Here is a 20,432-nt window from a genome sequence, read left to right on the forward strand (position 1 = left end):
GTGCATTGGTGGTTGTGGGCAGTGTACAAACAGCCTCTTCACAGACAGAGGTGGTCTGTTTAAAGTTCTCATTTGTACTATAGTTGTACAGTGTGTTCTGGAACTCTGGAGAGACTGAGCTGTTGCTGAAGAATCCACAGCTGGATTGGATTGTTCCTACGAATCCCTATACACACCAAAATCCTGGGATCTCTGTACTCCTGCCACGGGGCCATGAGTAAGTCCCATTGAAGTCAGTGGCACTTGGCTCCATGGGGAAGAAATTCAGACCCTCGCCAAAGATCGCATAATAAAATAGGAACATGAGTCCACAGGGGATAGAAGAGGGATTTCACAGTGTCCCTAAAAATCTGGGCTCCTGCCTTTGTCTCTCTATGTAGCAGTGATGTAAACTGGTACGGAGCCAACCGCTCATGTTGCAGAACAGAGTTTAGCTATGTCATTAGCTACATGACAAGTCGTTCATTAAACTTGTTTAATTTTTTCATCAATCAGATTGTTAGGGTTTAGGTACAGCTGTAAGTCTTGTGGCTGGAGTACACACTAAGGGGAGAGGATGCATGTGGTCTATGGCTCTCGTTACGGTCAATAGGCTTTGGGTCAGGCCATTAGCTGAAAATAATGTGTGAACAAAAAGAAAAAAAGTATGAACCAAGTAATCAGAAGCCAGCATAGACATGACTGGGGCCAGAGAGGTGTTGGTCCAATTGCATATTGACTCCTGAATCCCATCCGTTGCTTGTGTAGGCCTGTTAAGAAGCCTGAGGTTAGTCATGGGGAACTGCACAAATTGTTAGTAAAACGTCTGAGATTTGGGGGGTTGTGTTTGCTTCCACAGGTTCATAGAACACTTGAACATGTGCTAGAAAAGAGCAGCTCCAGATTCTTCTGCAGCATGAATGTGACTGCTAGTTCAAGACAGAGGACTTTGGCTGACGTAGAGACCCTCAGGCAACAGCAAACTCATTGCTACCAGGCCCGGGGGGAAATTCTTTCCTTATCCCCACGCCTCTTGCATACATAGACCGGGCAGAGAGGCTGAACTAATTCTGTTTGCACATGCCAGGGATGAATGTGTGCCATTGCTCACCCACACACACTTCACCAAGGCCCTAGTAGAGGAGAATAAAAAAAAAAGAAAATCCATTTATTTTATTTTCCACAATTCTCCTTTATCATTCCTGTCTGAGTGTTTCCTTGACATAAACAACACTACTCAAAGCTAACGTGAATGTTGCTATTATTTACAACCTCCAATAGTGTGCTAGGCGCTTTACAGAAGAATAGATGAGGTCTGTGCTTCAAAGAGCATACAATCAAATGTTACAAGCTAATATTACTGCTGCAGAGAGGGCTTATAGATCTCCATTTAGCTAATCAGATCTTTCTGTCTGTCTGTCTGTCTGTACTGGTTAAAAGACACCAGATTATTTTTGCAAGAGAATCAGGTCTGCTTCCTAACCAACTTGTGGTGTTTTAGATGCTTCTTGTAATTTTTAGAACTGGGAGCACTGGCTGTTGGGAATTTGGAAGCACAGGAAACAGGAAGGAGAGGGGAGGAGATGGGCCAGGCCTGAGTGAGAGCTACAGAGCGGGGCAGCAGCAGCTTTGTAAAGAGGTTTCACCTTTGTTAAATAAAGGCCTGTTGAAGTTTGTTACTACCTTGCTTGCATGATACAACCCAACTACAGAGCCTGCGAAAGTGTTCTAGTCCTGACATAGAGAAGTAAGAGGGCACTCAGTAGCCAGGTTTTCTGTGACTGCAAAGTGCCAATTAGCACCCACTGTGGTGATGGATTTGTGATTATTAGCTGTTGTGGTTTCTTACATAAGGCCATAGCGACATGTGGCACGTCACAAAATGCACAGCTCCAGATTCTCTGTTCTGCATTTGATGGAAGAGTAGGAATGGGAGAGCAAAGGGGGTTTATGTCTTAGCAACACTCTGATTCTGACCTAGGACCAAGAACTTTTTTGGTCCCAGGTTTGATTTTGGGTATGTCTGCACTGCAGCTGGGAGGCGTGATTCCCACCATGGGTAGAAATACATGTGCTCGCTCTGCTGGAGCTAGACCACCAAGAGTAGCTGTGTAGTCCTAGTGGCACCAGCGGTAATTCAGGCTAGTTGTCTGAATACAGAGCTAAGATCTTGTATGGGACATTTACTCACCTGGCCAGCCTGAACTGCTATTGAGCCACCTCTGGGAATGACACCTCTAGCTCTGGTGTAAACCTAGTATTAGAGAAACTTCAGAGTTGCTGTAAATGACTCTCAGCTGTCTATGCATTATCGGCTGGACCCAATCACTGAGAATCGCTAGAATGTATAAGCACTCTGGCCAAGACCGCTTTCTACCTAGCGAAACTTGCTTCTCCAGGGACTGGGAATGGTGATGCAGAGTTGCCATTATGCAAAGAAAATCCTCTGATGCATGTTAAGATGGTTTAAGAGCCCTATGTGCTGCCAAAGCCAGAAAAAGAGGCCATAGAGGGGCCAAGACTGTAGCCCATAGTTGAGGTGTGAACGTGAGCTGATACCACCAACTCAAGCCATATTGGCCACCAAGCAAACATGCATCGAAGATGACAGATTTCAGTGACGACCAGCTATCGCTGAATTTAAACTAGCAACCTAGAAATAGCAACAGGGTTTTTAGGTGCAAAACAACTTGAAGGTTAAACCAGGCCTTTCCCATTGGACAAAATAACATATCGCAGGTGAACCAATCTCAACACTGCAGTGAATTAGGCTGTATGTTACTCATGGATAATTACTGTTCCCTGATTGTTTCCCTTCTTATGGACCTATTATTTGGGGGTCTAAATAAGGCAAGAAACAACAAGATTCTCCCAGGAATAACAAACACATTTTCTTTGCTTGATTGGGGAAAGAAATATTGGGCAGGCCTGGGTTATGAAATAGTTTTAAAATAACTCTGTTGCAAACTTGAGACTGAGCCTTGTTTACCACAAGAGAGGCAGAAATGTGTTACCTGCCTTTTTATCAGCAGTGTCAGCTAGTCACATTTTCGCTATTACTTTTGTAGCTATTGGCCTGCTGGGCACTTAGTTTTATGTCGCTAATAATATCTTTTGCCTGGAATTAAAATACCAAAGTTAGATAAGTTCATGGTCCATCAGTGGCTGCCAAGATAGTCAGGGATGCAGTGCCCTACTCTGAGTGTTCCTAAATCTCTGACTGCCAGATGCTGGGAGTGAACAACAGGGAATGGATCACTTGATAAATTGCCTTATTCTGTTCATTTCCTCTGAGGCATCCGGCACTGACAAAGGATACTGGGCTAAATGGGCTAGGGATGTTAAAATTAGATTAATCAACTAATCGCACAGTGGATGGAATTTCCATCCACTATTCGATTAGTCAATAAGGGCACTTCCACTTTGAAATGTACAAGAGCCCCAACAGGGACTCTTGTACATTTCTTAGGTGGAATGCTACCGCTGCGCACTTGCCCCCTCCAATGGAGCTGGAGCTGAAGCTGGGGAGAACCGGCTTTTAAGTCAGCTCCCTACAGCACTCTCTCCTCTCCCCTCTCCCCAGTTGCTGCCTCTTTCTGATATAGGCAGCAGGGGGGAGAAGTCGATTAGTCGCTTACATCCCCAAGACGGGCCATTGCTCTCACTCAGTGTGGCCACTCTCATGTTCTTAAGCGTCTGTTCAAGTAGAAACTCAGAGTCAAGTCATATTGGGATTGAAGACAGAAAGTGGCATGGCAATTCTGCTCCATGCTTGATACTCCATTTGGATAGGACACTGATGGACGCTACAGAAAACCCTCTTAGGCATATAATGCCTTACAGAGTTTCTGAGCAAAGACAGAGGCCTGTGAGACCGTGTTCCAAATTAACCTCCCAGGCTTGATCCTGTTCACTGTGGCCAAGGTTTTTAAAAGTGACTAATCAGGATTGTTGAGGTGTTTTTTTTGGGGGGGGGTGGTAGGGAGGTGAGCTATTTGAGATACCCAGTAGCGGCTTGGTTATTAGGGAGATATTGCTCAACACTTTTGAAAATCAGGCCTATTTAGGGCATCTCAAGCTGGGCCTTCGTCATTACTGAGAATCTGGGCTGGCCTCTGAAGCTACATACGACAAACTGGATCGTTTATTCACAGTGTTTAGTTTTAAGTACGACCAGTCGCCATGTTCTGACAAAAGGAGAAGTTTGCTCATGATGGGACTTTAGCTGGGTTGAGAGAGACCAGTAGAAATCATTCCTGTCTGGTCATTAAATTATTAAAGAATCACAAGTGACCTCCTAAAGGGACTTCTCATAATTTGAAGTGGATTAAATCAAGGCCCAGGGGATCATGACAAAGTATTCCTTTGAAATAGATGCATTGTCTCCCGGCATAACTGACAACAAGCACAGATATGTTGTATGTCAGAGAGCACCCATCTGTATCAGCCATATACGGCTTAGGAAGCAGTATCCTGAGTAGGGGCTCAGGACACTATGATTTCTTGGTGCCACTCCCTTAAAAAGAAGCGAAGTTCAGAATAACAGAGAGCTGGCTTAGCTGAGAAAAAAGGAATCTCCAAACCTTTCTGGGTACCTAGGGCCAGATCCAAAACCCATTGAAAATCCATATAAAGACTCCCCTTTGGGTCAGTCCCTTAGGGTATGTCTACACTAGCCCCCTAGTTAGAACTAGGGAGGCTAATGTAGGCATTCGAAGTTGCAAATGAAGCCCGGGATTTAAATATCCCCTGCTTTATTTGCATGTTCCCGTCCAGTCGCCATTTTTAAATCCCCCTAGTCCGAACTAACTGCCCGTGGCTACACGCGGCAGTCAAACGTTAACTCGAACTAAGTCTTTAGTTCGAGTTAACTGTTACACCTCATAGCCGCGGGCAGTTAGTTCGGACTAGGGGGATTTAAAAATGGCGCCCAGATGGGAAGATGCAAATAAAGCCCGGGATATTTAAATCCCGGGCTTCATTTGCAACTTCGAATGCCTACATTAGACTCCCTAGTTCGAATTGGGGGGCTAGCATAGACATACCCTTTAGAGCGTCTGCTCACATGGCTAGCTCCTCATGTTGTGCGTTTTGCATCTCTTCAGGGCTGCATAGAATCCTCAGAGTATTAAATTCTGAAAATGAGGCCTTGACTCTGGATTGTTGAAAGGAAACCCTAAAGGCCATGTCTGGATCCAAAGACTGCCTCCCTGCTGAACTCTACTCTAGAGGATACTTCCTCCAAGGGACGTGTTCAGCAGTTCAGGATTGAACATGCTGATGCTGGATCTTAAAACCTGTTGAACTTCATAATCAATCTGTAGCTGGGATGCCTATGTATTAATCTGTGCCTGGAAGAGCCTTCAGACAAGATAAAGGCTCCCCGCCATTTCTGTTAAAAGCCTTTTTAGATTTACATTAATAGGATCTGAATGAAGCATTTCCCTGGTAGCAGAGTTCTCATAGACTCATAGACTCATAGACGTTAAGGTCAGAAGGGACCATTATGATCATCTAGTCTAACCCCCTGCACAGTGCAGGCCACAGAATCTCACCCACCCCTCCCAGAATAATTCTCTCACCTATATCTCAGATATTGAAGCCTTCAAATACTTTGAAGACCCCAAGATGCAGAGAACCTCTAGCTGTGATCTGTACCCCATGCTACAGAGGAAGGCGAAAAACCTCCAGGGCCTCTGCCAATCTACGCTGGAGGAAAATTCCTTCTCAACCCCAAATATGGCGATCAGCTAAACCCTGAGCATCAGCCAGACACCCAGAAAGTTCTCTATAGTAACTCCAATCATCCCTCCATTGACCTATTCCCACTGATAATGAATGGTCAATTAGTTACAAAAATCATGTTATCTCTTCAAACCATCCCTTTCATAAACCCATCTAGTTTAATCTTGAAACCAGATAGATCTTTTGCCCCCACTACTTCCCTTGGAAGGCCGTTCCAGAGCCTCACTCCTCTAATGGTTAGAAACCTTCGTCTAATCTCAAGTCTAAACTTCCTACTAGCCATCTTATATCCATTTGTTCTTGTGTCTACATTGGTATTAAGCTTAAATAATTCCTCTCCCTCCCTGGTATTTATCCCTCTAATATATTTAAAAAGTGCAATCATGTCTCCCCTCAGCCTTCTTTTGGTTAAGGTAAACAAGCCAAGCTCCTTGAGTCTCCTTTCATAAGACAGGTTTTCCATTCCTCGGATCATCCTAGTGGCCCTTCTTTGTACCTGTTCCAGTTTGAATTCATCCTTCTTAAACATGGGAGACCAGAACTGCACACAGTATTCCAAATGGGGTCTCACCAATGCCTTGTATAATGGCACTAACACCTCCTTATCCCTACTGGAAATACCTCGCCTAATACATCCCAAGATCGTATTAGCCTTTTTCACGGCCATGTCACAATGGCGGCTCATAGTCATCCTATAATCAACCAGGACTCCAAGGTCCTTCTCCTCCTCCGTTACTTCCAACTGATGTGTCCCCAGCTTATAACTAAAATTCTTGTTATTAATCCCTAAATGCATAACCTTACACTTCTCACTATTAAATTTCATCCTATTGCTATCACTCCAATTTACAAGATCATCCAGATCTTCCTGTATGATATCCCGATCCTTTTCTGAATTGGCAATAGCCCCCAACTTTGTGTCATCTGCAAATTTTATTAGGACACTTCCACTTTTGATGCCAAGATCAGCAATAAAAAGATTAAATAAAATTGGCCCCAAAACTGATCCCTGAGGAACTCCGCTGGTAACCTTCCTCCAACCCGACAGTTCACATTTCAATATGACCCGCTGTAGTCTCCCCTTTAACCAGTTGCTTATCCACCTCTCAACTTTCATATTAATCCCTATCTTTTCCAATTTAACCAATAATTCCCCATGTGGTACTGTATCAAATTCCTTACTAAAGTCGAGGTAGATTAGATCCACTGCATTTCCTTTATCTAAAAAATCCGTTACTTTCTCAAAAATGGAGATCAGGTTGATTTGGCACGATCTACCTTTTGTAAAACCATGTTGTAATTTGTCCCAATTGCCATTAGCCTCAATGTCTCTAACTACTTTCTCCTTCAAAAATTTTTCCAGGATCTTACATACTACAAATGTCAAACTAACAGGCCTATAGTTACCCGGGTCACTTTTTTTCCCTTTCTTAAAAATCAGAACTATATTAGCAATTCTCCAGTCAAATGGTACAACCCCTGAGTTTAGAGATTTATTAAAAAATTTTGCTAATGGACTTGCAAGTTCATGTGCCAGTTCCTTTAATATTCTTGGATGAAGATATCTGGGCCCCCCGATTTACTCCCATTAAGCTGTTCAAGTTTGGCTTTTACCTCGGATATGGTAATATCTACCTCCATATCTTTAGTCCCATTTGTTAAGTTACCATTATCCCTAAGCTTTTCATTAGCCTCATTAAAGACTGAAGCAAAGTATTTGTTCAAATATTGGGCCATTCCTAGATTATCCTTAACCTCCACTCCATCCTTAGTAATTAGCAGTCCTACTTCTTTTTTTGTTTTTTTCCTATTTATATGGCTATAAAACCTTTTACTATTGGTTTTAATTCCCTTTGCAAGGTCCAACTCTACCTGACTTTTAGCCTGTCTCACTTTGTCCCTACATCCTCTAACCTCAATAAGGTAGCTTTCTTTACTGATTCCTCCCATTTTCCACTCCTTATATGCTTTCTGCTTTTTTGTAATCACCTCTCTGAGATGCTTGCTCATCCAGCTTGGTCTAACACACCTGCCTATAAATTTTTTCCCTTTTCTAGGGATACAGGCTTCTGACAGCTTCTGCAACTTTAACTTAAAATAATTCTAGGTCTCCTCCGCTTTAAGATCCATAATTTCTTTAGTCCAATCAACTTCCCTAACTAATTTCCTTAATTTATTAAAGTTAGCCCTTTTGAAATAAAAAACCCTAGTCTCAGATTTATTTTTGTTTATCCTTCCATTTAATTTGAACTGAATTAGCTCATGATCACTCGAGCCAAGGTTATCTCCTACAACCATTTCATCTATGAGGTCCTCGCTACTCACCAAAACCAAATCTAAAATAGCATCCCCCCTTGTTGGTTCAGCAACTACTTGATGAAGGAATTCATCAGCTAGCACATCTAGGAAAATCTGAGCCCTATTATTATTACTAGCACTTGTTCTCCAGTCTATATCTGGAAAGTTGAAATCTCCCATGATTACACAGTTTCCATGAGTATTTACTTCATTAAAAACATTAAAGAGGTCTCTATCCATATCCCAATTGGATCCTGGTGGTCTATAACACACCCCAAGCACTATCCCCGGGGAGGATCTGATAGTTTTCTTCGCCAATATGATTTTTGCCCAAACAGACTCTGTCTTCTCCATTCCATCACTTTTTATTTCTTTACAATCTACCTCATCTTTGATATACAATGCGACTCCACCACCTTTACCCTTATTTCTGTCTTTCCTAAACAGCACATACCCTTCAATACCTGTACTCCAGTCATGTCTAGTATTCCACCATGTTTCTGTTATTCTTATAATATCTGGTTTCACTTCCTGGACCAATAGCTCTAGTTCCTCCTTTTTGTTACCTAGGCTCCTCGCATTGGTGTACAAACATCTTAATTTTTGCTGTTTGGCCTCATTCACATTCTTTACCCAATTTGGCACGGACATTATACCTCCAATATGACCTATTAGACTAGTATCCACCCCACCCTTCCTCATGTTCATTCTCCTACCCCCAGCTATATCCTTTCTTACTTCGTTTTCCTCCCTCTCAGTGTTAAAATCCGGCGTAGAGATTACCTGGGCATCTCCCAACCGTCTCCCCCAAATTCCTAGTTTAAAGCTCTCTTAATCAGTTGAGCCAGCCTCCATCCTAGAAGTCTATTTCCCTCCTTACTTAGGTGAAGTCCATCCCTAGAGAACAGTCCTCTGTCCATAAATGCCTCCCAGTGACCATACATCCCAAAGCCCTCCTTATAGCACCACTGCCTAAGCCATCTGTTGATCATCATAATCCTGTCACATCTTAGTTGCCCTTCTCTAGGAACAGGCAGAATCCCACTAAAGATCACCTGAGCCTCAATTTCCTTGAGCATCCTCCCCAGCCTAGCATAGTCTCCCTTAATTCATTCCAGCGAGAATCTAGCCGTATCATTTGTTCCTACATGAAGGATGATCAATGGATTCCTTCCTGCTCCCTTAATAACCCTCTTCAACCTCAGTTCCACATCCCGTATCTTAGCACTTGGTAGACAGCACACCCTTCTATTCTCTGGATCAGCTCTGGTTACAGGCCTATCTATTCTTCTCAATAAGGAGTCCCCAATCACATAGACCTGCCTTTTCCTAGTGACAGTGAAATTCTCTGGTCTATCTCTAGCTTCCTCTGGCTGCAAGTCCTTACCATTCCTATTTTCCCTTGTAATCCTCTTTAACCCATCCTGTATCCTTCTAATGCTCATTATTGGTGTTGTCTCCATTAAGTCTTCCCCTTTATCTATGGGACTAGCCACTCTTCTCTTCTTCCTCACCCTTCCATCTTCATTATCTACCTGCTGTACCCCTTCTTCATTCTCCAGCTCCACATACCTGTTCTTGAGCTCTATTTTACCTTCACTGACCCATCTTTTCCTCTGCCTGGTTCTCTGAGTCACATGCTTCCACTGTCCATTTTCTTCGCCCAGCAGTCCCCCCTCTGAGGCCCTTGATCCTGCTTCCATCTGCATATCTAAGCTTTCTCCTTTAGCCACGTCATGCCTTTGCCCCATCATCTGCTCAAACCCCCTTCTAAACTTGACCAGAGTTTCCACCTGCATCTCCAGTCCTCGGATCTTTTCTTCCATCAGCTCGATCAGGCAGCACTTCATGCAAACAAAACTCCTTTCAGGTACCCCCTCCAGAATCATGTACATACCGCAGCTACCACATCCAATCATCCTCCTTGTGTTTTCTACTACTGGGGGCATGGCCACTACTGCCTCTGTGTTTTATCTACTTTCTCACCAAAATCCTATTAGTCAGGTGAACACAAAACAGACCAAAACACCCCCTCCATAGCAAAAACAAACTCCAAACAAGTCCCACAATCCAAACTCCCTTTACAAACTCCCACTCAAACTCCCCTGTTGACAGCTCTGTTTGCTTGGCTCCTGTGCCGCTGCAGCTATCTGTGCCGCTGCCTGACTAGAAGGCTACCTTTATAGGACCCCTAAGCAGTGAAGTTGTCACAATCAAGCTAGGATATATGCTGCCCCCACTTCTCGCAGCCTTGTCATTGAAACTGCAGTGGGATGCTCATTGGCAAAGAAATGGAAATCTCATTAAAGGTGTGAGTAGTAAAATGCTTCCCACCGATTCTGACTTCAACGGCTCCACAGTATAGATCATAGAATCTTAGAATCCTAGAACTGGAAGGGACCTCGAGAGGTCATCAGGTTCAGTCCCCTGCCCTCATGCCAGGACCAAGCACCATCTACATTCAACCTGTCTATCCAACCTGCTCTTAAATATCTCCAGTGATGGAGACTCCACAGTCTCCCTAGGCCATGTATTCCAGGGTTTAACCACCCTGACAGTTAGGAAGTTTTTCCTAATGTCTCACCGTAACCTCCCTTGCTGCAATTTAAGCCCACTGCTTCTTGTCCTATCCTCGGAGGCCAAGGAGAAGTTTTTTTCTCCCTCCTCCTTTTAACACCCTTTTAGATAATGAACATTGATATCATGTCCCCTCTCAGTCTTCTCTTTTCTAAATTAAACAAGACCAGTTCTTTCAGTCTTCCCTCATAGCTCATGTCTTCTAGACCTTTGATAATTTTTATTGCTCTTTTCTGGACCCTCTCCACTTTCTCCACATCTTTCTTGAAATGTGGTGCCCAGAACTAGACACAATACTCCAAATGAGACCTAATCAGCACAGAGTAGAGCAGAAGAATGACTTCTCCTGTCTTGTTCACAACTCTCCTGTTAATGCATCTTCGAATCATGATTGTTTTTTTTGCAACATTATCACATTGTTGACTCATGTTTAACTTGTGGTCCACTATGACCCCTAAATCCCTTTCAGCAGTACTCCTTCCTAGACAATCACTTCCCGTTCTGTATGTGTGAAACTGGTTGTTCCTTACTAAGTGGAGTACTTTGCATTTGTCCTTGTTAAACTTCATCCTAGTTACCTCAGACCATTTCTCTAGTTTGTCCAGATAATTTTGATCCTATTCTCCAAAGCACTTGCAACCCCTCCCAGCTTTTTTTCACCCACAAACTTAATAATTGTACTCTCTATGCCATCATCTAAATTAGTGTTTCTTATACTGTGCTCCGTGAAGCCCCAGGGCTCCACGGGACATCTCCAGGGGCTCCACGAAGTTGACAAACTGGAAACATTGATAGGTACAACACATACAATCAGTGGACCGCTGAGGCTCCGCATACATTTTTAGCATGTAAAGGGCTCCGGAGCCCAAAAAGTTTGAGAACCGCTGATCTAAATCATTGATAAATCAAGGCTAAGGTTCACCAATGATTGCTGATGGCCCTTCCCAGCTCCAATCTGCCTCCCAACTGGGTTGCTCCCATCTGAAATTGACACTGTGATTGAACAGCTGATTGCTTGGTGTATTTTCCGATCCCCAGCTAGTTTATACCAAATGAAGATGTATCCTGATGCATTTTAGTTTCCAGAGTCCTTGGTACTGGGTCAACTTGTAACAACCCCCCTCTCTCTGCAGTTCCTGAGACTGAACTTCACAGGAGCCTGTTCTCGAATTAACATTACTTGACACAGTGATCAGGAAAGAAAACAAATTTTGCCCCCTCCCTGCTTTTTTAATAACCAACAGGTGCTGAGCCCCTTAACCTATAGACTTCCATAAAACTGCCTCTCGGGCATAAACTCCCATCTAAGACTTTGGACATCTAGTAGTTACTTTATCAGGGAATGTATAACTTGACCCATTAAGAAGCTCCAGAAGGAGTTTCCCATCTTCTAAAGAAAAAAAACAGCAACCTTGTGTTGTTTAACCAAGAAACTTAAAAATTGTCCACCAGTGTTAAAAAGTTGGTTTAAAAAAAACAAAGAAGAAATAGCTTTAGTGACCTTGCTGCAAGGTTTATTTTTTTAAAAAACTTGCTACTATATTTTAAATTGGTACCAGAGCAAATATTTGAATGAATATATCAAAATCTGCTGGAGTTAATCAGTTGCATATATATAAGTTTGCTACTTTAAAACCTTGTGTGCTTGCACAAAGGAAGAAACTGATGTAGTAAAGGAAACGTTCATGTAGTTTAATGTCCAAGAAATGTACATGGGGCCAGTTTTCAGTTAGGTTGCTATATTAAGGTGCTCACTACTGCATTTTGACCATTCAGAACAGTGCCAGTTACCTATGATAGGGACCTACATGCTAATCAGAACAGAATGTAGAATGAACATTTTAACCTAGGTTGCAATTTGAACTCATTGGCTCACCCTCTTTACTTGGTGCACTAGTGTAAGTCTGGGGTGATGGTTCTGAAGTAAGTGGTGTTACTCTGGATTTATACCAGTGCAACTGACAGTAGAAACTAAGGGTACGTCTACACTTGCTCCCTAATTCGAGGGATGCAAATTTAGGTGACCAAAATTGCTAATGAAGCGGTGATTTAAATATTCCGCACTTCATTAGCATGATCTTGCCAGCGCATTACTCTGCTCAACAGCTGATTCAAACCAGGAAGTGCGCGCCAGGACGCGTTAGTTTGAACCAAACCCCTTGGTTCGAACTAATGTTACTCCTCATGTTTTGAGATCATGCTAATGAAGCATGGGATATTTAAATCCCCACTTCATTAGCAATTTCGGTCACCTAAATTTGCATCCCTAGCTCAAACTAGGGAGCAAGTGTAGACGTACCCGAACATAACAAACAAAATAAAGTATTTCTTCACACAACGCACAGTCAACATGTAGAACTCCTTGCCAGAGGATGTTGTGAAGACCAGGACTTTAATAGGGTTTAAAAAAGAACCAGATAAATTCATGGAAGATAAGTCCATCCATATTTATTAGCCAAGATGGGTAAGAATGGTGTCCCTAGCCTCTGTTTATCAGAGGCTGGAAATGGGTGATAGGAGAGGGATCACTTGATGATTCTCTGTTCTGTTCACTCCCTCTGGGGGCATCTGGCCTTGGCCACTGTCGGAAGGCAGGATACTGGGCTAGATGGACCCTTGGTTTGACACAGTGTTGCTGTTCCTAAATTCTTATGTCTATTTTTAATCTTATTTTCATGTGTCATTGTGGCCAGTGGTATATAAACACATATCACTCACCAACACCTGTTTCTAATTTATCTGGTCATTGCTTTATCGTTAATATCTGGGACGTCCTAGGTGAGACACATAGGCTTCCTGGCATTGCAGAAGTGGGTAGGCTGTTGCTGTTGATGCAGTACCAGAAGTAGCTTGCCAAGAGAGGGTTAAAAAGAAAGTTGGCTGAGGGCCTGATCTAGTGTCTGTGGAGGTCAATGGAAAGGTCGAACTCTGGACTGCTAGATCCACTTGGTAGTACAAAAGGTGCTATACAAAGCTGAGATGTCAACTAGAGGCATTTTTGTTATTTCCCCAGGTAGGGTTAAGACCAACTGCTGAGCGGATCAGCAGGGCATGGGCACCTCTTACATACTGCATGGAAAACCACTCTCCATGGTGAATGGACAAACAAGTTAGACTCCACGGGTCAGCTGCTTAGCTGCTCTTAAAAATCTCCAGTGATGGAGATTCCATCACCTCCCTAGGCAATTTATTCCAGTGCTTAGCCACCTTAACAATTAGGAAGCTTTGCCTAATGTCCAGCTTAAACCTCCCTTGCTGAAATTTAAGCCCGTTGCTTCTTGTCCTATCCTCAGAGGTTAAGGAAAATCATTTTTCTTACTCCTCCTTGTAACAACCTTTTGGTACTTGAAAGCTGTTATCGTGTTCCCTCTTGGTCTTCTCTTTTCCTGACTAAACAAAACCCATTCTTTCAATCTTCCCTCATAGGTCATGTTTTCTAGACCTTTAATCATTTTTGTTGCATTTCTCTGGACCTTCTCCATTTTCTCCACATCTTTCCTAAATTGTGGTGCCCAGCACTGGACACATCTGAGGATCATCAGCACAGAGCAGAGCAGAATTACTTCTTGTGTCTTGCTTACAACACTTCTGTAACCCTCCTCTTCTCTTTTCTACTCCCTATTCTCACTTCCAAACTGGCTTTCACTGGGACGCAGTACCACATAATTAGGGTAATTACTAGGGAGACAGTCCTGTTCCACAGCAAGAGCATGCTGCAGATGATATGTCAGGGGCAGGAGATGAAGTGTAGTCTAGTGGACAGGACACTTAGTTGGAACTCAGAAGAGAGGAGTCTATGCTTCATTTTGCTACTGAGCTGCTCTGTGGCCTTGGGCAAGTCACTTCACATGTCAGTGCCTCTGTTTTTCCAACCTAACCTATGTGTCTCTTGTCTCTTTCACTTATAATCTCTTCAAGGCAGGAGCTTTCTCCTGCCATGTATCTGTGCAACACCAGCACAATGGGGCCCTGATCTATGCTGGGACCTTTGGGTGATACTGTAATACAAATAATTAATACCAATATTACTACTACTAAGTTAATTAAGATTGAGGCTACTCCAGGGTGAATCTCAGCTCAAACTGAGCCTGTTTTCATCCTTGCCATTCTGTGAAACTCCTGTTCAGAATTAATTTGAGTTTCAGGCAGAGGTACAGGGTAAAATCCACCCTGTCATCTCCATTCTCTGCTCCAGAGGGAGCACTGCCCAGGTCTGTCAGGTTCATTTAGTCCAGCTACTAACTTGTTCTGTTCTCCTTGTAAAAGCCACAGGACAGAGCATAAACCCAATCCCCCCATTAGGACCTGGCCTGTCTTCCACAGCAGCCTCCTTGGCATTCATTTCTTCTAAATCAACTTGGTGCCAAGGAGAGAGGCGGGAAGCTTGTTTTGAGGCCCTTGCACCTGCCATGTCGCTTGGCTTATCCAAACAGCTACAGAGCTGACGGCAGCTGAAATAATAGACAAGTGCAAGAACGCGGGATTTTTGACGTCCTTCTTTTGTTTACAAAATCCCACCCCCCTTCCAGCTTCAGAATCCGACAGGAATTCTCTTCATTGTCTTCTGCCATACCTCTCATACCATTTTTATTTAAAAGTGAGAGCGAGAGTGTGCTGGCAAAAGGGGGGAAGCGTCCTAAAGTGACCTCTCCTCTGAGGCAGGTCTGTTATAGAAAGAGCTTTTGGAAGCATCCTTGGACGTGGGGGGTGCGAAAAGCCCCAGTGACACTTCCTAGGTGCTCATCTTACAACCGTGGAAGTAAAGTTGAAAGACTCTCGCTCTAAGTTTGAAGAAAGGTCAGAGCAGCTCTCAGTAATCCAGGAGCACGCTTGACCACAGACAAAGCGGCAGCTGATTCTCTGCTATTTTATCGAACGTAGTTTCTTTCCGGCAGAACATCTTATCTGAGCTACGGAGTATGGAGCTCCCTCAGCTCCCATTAACTTAAATAAATAACTTATTTTGGTGCCTAAACATGGGTCTGAATAGCATTTGAACTTTGGCAGAGTGCTTCTCCTTGTGCCTCTGTTTTCCTTTCACCTTGTGTTTCTTGCCTGTTTCGCTGGTAAGCTCCCTGGGAGAGGAACTCTCTCCCCTTTTGGGTTGGCACAGTGCCTGGCACAATGGTACTTGGATCCCAGTTGGAGCCATTACTGTAGTATAGCTAATGAATAATAATCACATTAATCAAGAAGAGCAGTGCAGACTTAGAAGTTCTCCTGCTAACACACCACAAGGGAGTTAAGTTTCTATGGGTAAAGTTTTTAAAGGTCTCTAAGCGCCTACCTCCCATTAAATCTCACCCGACTTTCATTCCAATTTGTGACCAGAGACCTATGCCTATGGAAGCTAAAGGGAAAACTGCCATTGGTTTCAGTCAGTCAGGATCAGGCCTCCTATTGCCAAATGTAATGGCTTTTGTGGCAGCTGGACCTCTACGAGCTGGTCTGAGCCCCACCATTGTGCTTCAGCCTGAATATGGCTAGCTCTCTAGTGTAATGTGTTCTCTAAGCACTTCAGGACCCTTGACCAAAGCTGGGGATGAGCCTTTCAAATATGAACATGGCAAGAATTGGCATGAAAAGGGCTCCTTACCTGCACTCAGGTGTTCATTGTACAAGACAGCCACATGGTAGACCTACTTAAAGTGCCATAATTCTGGGCAGCGACATGCCTGTGGAGAACTGAGGTGGAACAATGGAAGATCTTCAGCTCTTCAGGGTTCAGACTTTGTGACCATAGTTGTCCCACCTTGGAGCAGCTGGTCCAAGGTACAGCAGCCAGGGAAAGTGAAGGCCCCAGCCACAGCTGGTTGCTGCCAACCGGCTTCTTGCTTTGATGGGCTAAGCATCACTGCTAAAGAAGAAATCCAGGGGTGAAGGTGCTGGAGGAAAGCAAGGGTTCAGCTGGGACATGTGGAAGGAAGGGGTAAAAGGAGGACAGGAAGAGAACAAATGTTCAGAGACCAACATTTTTGGAAGAGCCGGACCCAGGCTTTTGGGGGACTAAATCTCCATTTAGGAGCAAATAAAGCCTGGCCTGCGGAAAAGCAATGAAGAGATTTCTTGTACCCCTCCATGCACCCTTGCTGGAGGCAGCTGGAATTTGGTAGCAGGCACTTGGGACATTTACATGATAGGAGACCTCCTTAGCCTTTCTTGTAGCATTCCTTATTTTATGGAAATTCATGCTCTCTGGGGGCAGAAGCTGGGATGGGCTCAGAGATTATCAGTTGCAATGCAAAGGGGGAACTTTTTAGTTAAAAATCTCTCTCGCTCTCTTCACCCTTGCAGAGTGAAGAGGGGGTGCAGGGAGCTGCCTTTCCCCAGCATAACCAAACAGGTGACATTTAGAGTGGAGCTGTTTTCCACTGGCAGAGTAGGAGGAGGAGCTAGCTCGGATAAAGGTGCTGAACACCCTACCAGGGATGTACACAGGCACACACACCTGTGAGTTTTCAGGAGAGTGTGTGCTGCAACTGTAAAATCTGCTCTCCCTTATGTCATCTCTACTTGGGTGGGGAGCTCCCACTATCCCGGTAGCTTCAGGGAGAACTTCTGAAAGTTATAGGAACACGCTGGCTAAAATGAAAACAGGGGAGGGGGCTGATGAGGTCACTTCCAAGGGACAAAGCAAAACTTTAACTCAACTGCCCACCCTCCCCAAAAGAAAGAGAAAAAGCAAGACCTCTGTGTCTCAGTCTCCCAAGGTCTCCTTTGCTGCTGAAGAGAGGAAAAGCAGCCCTGGCAGAGTTTCACACACAGTGTTCTAACTCCTCCTCTGAATGGAGGGCTTGAGTCAGTGCTTTTCAGTAATAGTGCCTCCCCCTGAGCGGAAGCCAGAGTGATCAATACCCTTTACTCAGTCCTGGAAAAGGTCATTAAAAGACCATAGGTATAAATTTGAAAGAGCAGTTGCTCATATCCTTAATATTAACGATGCTCTTCGGCATCACTTCCTTAAGTACCATCATGTAAAACAGCCATGCATCAGAGCGGATTGACAGAGGAGTGGAAAGTGTGCATTATCATTATTGCTGTCCCTTCGGATCAGTGAGAAGGCAGAAGGAAAAATAAATGGTCAAAATCTTGCTCATATCAATGCCCAGGAAAAAAAGCTTGTGTTGTTGACATCTCCAGATACACTCAGTGTAATATCCACTTGAGTGCTCATTAACCTTCCTCATACCTGGAAGAAAATGCAACAGCATTGTATCTTTCATTCTGTAAATCTGTTTTTCTTTGTGTACGCTGTACTTACGGTCACAGCTTGCATATTACTGCCCCATGTGCTATGCATAGCCACTTTAAAACATGCATGTTTTTCTCCAAGTTTGGCACTCTAAAGGCATGCCAGAGCATTAAACAACCACACACAGACTGTGACAAACAGCAATGGACAAGTTAATGCAACCTAAGTCCCAGTTGGGAGATGCTGAAATGCCACTCTCGGTAAGCCAAACTTGAGTAAGAGATTTCCCGTTAATTGCAAAGCATTTTGGCCTAAGACATGTGAGTGAAAAGGCCAGATCTGCACTTCAAGCTTATATCACCATAGCAGTGTCAGCAGAGGTGTGAAAAACACATGCCAGCAAAACCCCAGTGTAGACACAGCTATGACACAGAAGAGGGCTTCAGGGAATGTCATTCGGGGAATAGTGTTCTTACCATGGGAAAGCAAAGGCTCAGGAAATAAGGCTTCAAGGGGAGCAGCAGCGCCCCCAGGTTTTCCACCCAGCTTTCCCTCACAAAGGGGCTGACCCTGCTGTCGACCCGCCGTCAGTTCCACCAACTCCACGCCCCAGCCTCCCGGCAGTCCCTCCAGGGTTCCCCTCACCCCCAGGCTCTGCAGCCACCTCCAGCAGTGGCTAGCTTCCCAGCTCTCCCAGACCAGATGGACTGGACACCATTGCTGAAATGGCATCCAGTCCAGGAGAGCTAGCAACCCTAGGTGTGTGACCCCAGCCTGGGGTGGTGAGGGGGTGAACAGGTGTGTGGGGTGCTGCTTATCACCCCTTCTCTTAAAAATAGTTCCAGCACCACTGAAATACTCCTTCTCTTGGTATATGTTGCATCTAAACTAAGGGCTATATTGGCACATCTATACTCATATAGGCTCTGCAGTATAGACATACGCTCAGAGTTTGTAGCCCAGGTGTCGCTCCACCTAATGTAAGCATCGGCTGCATTTTGTATTCAATTGGAAGTGCCACTTGGAGCAGCCCACTCTCCCATTTTCCATCCTCTGTGGGTCACTCTAATCTAGCCCTGCGTGAGCTGGAAATGTTACATCTACCTCTGACCGCAGAGGACTCTGACAAACAGATTGAATTTCCTTGGGTGGATTGCTAAGGCAGAGAGTTTGCTGCAAGCGGTATGTACAGAAGACCCTTCTGAAAGGGCCACAGGGATGGAAATAGGGAAGATGATTGGTTTTGTAGTTGAGGCACAGGCCTGGGCAATGTCCTGGGCACTGAGGGTGCGTCTACACAGCACCCTGACCTCCAAGTAAGCTACGCAATTTGCGCTATTTTGAGGTAATTTCGAAATAGCTTATTTCAAAATGTAGTGCTGCCTACACAGTGCCAAATTTCAAAATAAAGTGCTATTCTGACAAGTCCATGGAAAGAGGGTCACGGGGATGATGGAATACTGCATCCGTTATTTCTAAATATATTTCGAAATAAAGGGCGCATTTAAAGATGAGGAATTGCTGTTTAGATGTAGCCTAAGAGAACTGTGTTCACTTCCTGGCTCAGCCTCCAGCTTGTGACCTTAGGCAAGCTATTTCATCTTTCTGTGCCTAAGGAGTATTAGGGTGGGGAACCTCAGGCCTGGGGACCAGACGCAGCCCTCTGCTTGCCTGGATGCAGCCCCTGAATGTTGGGGGCTACATCAGAGAGGGTTTTTTGTTTTTGTTTTTTAGGGGGTTTTGTTTTGTTTTTGCTTCTCACATGCAACTGATTTTCGGTGGGCCAGTGGCTCCTGACGCCAAAAAGGTTCCCCACCCCCAACTTATATAGTTTCTAGTTCTCCACAGTTAGCCAAGAGGACCAAGAAGTGTTCAGTGGAGAAATGTCCTTTCTGCCGCCTTCCCTACAGCTAGACTGCAAGATTCACTTGCTCTGATGGGAGCCATCTGTTGTCTGATCCTTTTCCACATGTGGGTAGCACATTGCAGTTGGAAAAGTCTCCCACCTCATTTTGTGTCTGGTGGCTGGAAGAAGCCAAAGCACACTAGGACAAAATAACCCAGCAGTCATTCTACCCTGACATACCCATAACACTGTCTGCATTTACTCTTGTCATGCAATCCTTGATCACATAATTAGACACACTCAGTCCTTCCTCCATATGAACTTTCCTTTTCACTCCTCTAGGTCATATTCATGCACACACCCAGTGCTCTGCAGCCTATTCACTCATAAATATAATCCTCACCCCATGCTTAATTTAGTACCAGTCTCTCTGCCTTGGTACTCTAGGGCCAATTTCCCATCCCATCATGAAACAAACATGAACTTTTAAAATGTTAGTTTTCCTATGGAATTTCTATTATAGAAATATTTTCCTGTGCAGAATGTGTGTTCAGTTTGTGTACCCATACAAATGTGTGCACACATAGAAAATACACATACACACAGGCCAAATGCTGCTCTCAGATGCATGGGCATTCAGTGATCAGTGGGAATTGCATGTGTGCCCAAAAGCAGAATTTGTGTGAATCTTTTCTGGGAGGTGGGCAGTTTCAAATTCACATTTATTGTGCCGATATTATTCTGCTGTTATTACAACTCCCTGAAGCTCACAGGCCTTTGTGAAAAATGTGGGCC

General features: G+C 44.2%; 1 protein-coding gene across 3 annotated transcripts in view; it reads left to right on the top strand.

The window, feature by feature from the left end:
• Positions 1-20,432, top strand: part of PAPPA (pappalysin 1) — a 242,284-nt gene that overhangs the window by 102,789 nt on the left and 119,063 nt on the right. The gene's annotated exons all lie outside the window — the stretch shown is intronic.

This window comes from Pelodiscus sinensis, chromosome 22 (genome assembly GCF_049634645.1).
Source record: "Pelodiscus sinensis isolate JC-2024 chromosome 22, ASM4963464v1, whole genome shotgun sequence".
NCBI classification, from domain to species: Eukaryota; Metazoa; Chordata; order Testudines; family Trionychidae; genus Pelodiscus; species Pelodiscus sinensis.